Source organism: Herpailurus yagouaroundi, unplaced genomic scaffold (genome assembly GCF_014898765.1).
Source record: "Herpailurus yagouaroundi ecotype Mexico unplaced genomic scaffold, PumYag 186, whole genome shotgun sequence".
NCBI classification, from domain to species: Eukaryota; Metazoa; Chordata; class Mammalia; order Carnivora; family Felidae; genus Herpailurus; species Herpailurus yagouaroundi.
In genome coordinates, this window is record NW_024412417.1 from 37,203,316 (window position 1) to 37,204,288 (window position 973).

Genomic DNA, 973 nt, shown 5'->3' on the forward strand with positions numbered 1-973 from the left:
AAATGGTGGACAGGGACTCAAGCCAATGACGGGGGCGGGGGCGCCGCACACGGGGCCCCCCCCCCCCCCCCCTTCCCATCGTCACAAAGGAGAACACTTCTTGTCTGCCTCACCCTAGTCTTTCCCTCTGGCTAACACTCTTTATTCGCTACGGGAAAAGGAGCAGCGGATTTACATAAGGAATGTCTAAAATCCACGGAACTATATTGTCTTTTTTAAACAGAAGGTAGGGCCACTTGACCGTGTGGTCCTTCCTCTTGTACACTTCATTCTACCAGACTGTGAGTAGGAGCCACACAACGGGTCCCTCATGAGGGCTGGCTGGGTAACAGACAAACTCTACTTTGCAGATACAAGTGTCTTCAAGCCAGATTCTCAGAGGAAAAAAATAGGAAACTCCGTTCTGGGCTTGGTTGTCATGCCTGAGCTTACTGAGAGGACTTGAACATTCAGAGTGATAAAGCCACTTTCATCAAGCAGATTGTCTCTTTCCATTTTGGCTTTGTGGAACCGTGTGTGTCCTAGCAATTAGAAGCCAGAAATAGAGAAGTGAAGTAAGGACACCCTAAATATCCAACAAACACAACCTGGTGATTTCACGACCTGTTGGTGTTCAGAACACTCCGCGGTCACACCCTCCTCTTGGTGAATTAGAGTAAAACTAATACTCTGAGTCACTGTCTTTGGAGACCTACAGCATCCTATAGGTAATAAGACCGATCCCTTAAAAGAGAACAAAACTAAATCTATCTTAAATCGCATTGCTTTTCTTAATATATCTTTTTTAAAAAAATAAAACTGCAGATTAGTTAACATAGAGTGTAATAAAGGTTTCACTAAATTCAGCCCTATAACACCCAGCGCTCATCTCAACAAGTGCCCTCCTTAAAAAAAAAAAAAAAAAAAAAAAAAATCTGCAGAAAGTTAGAACTGGGTAGAAACTGACAGAGCACATAACACAATCTGCTTATGT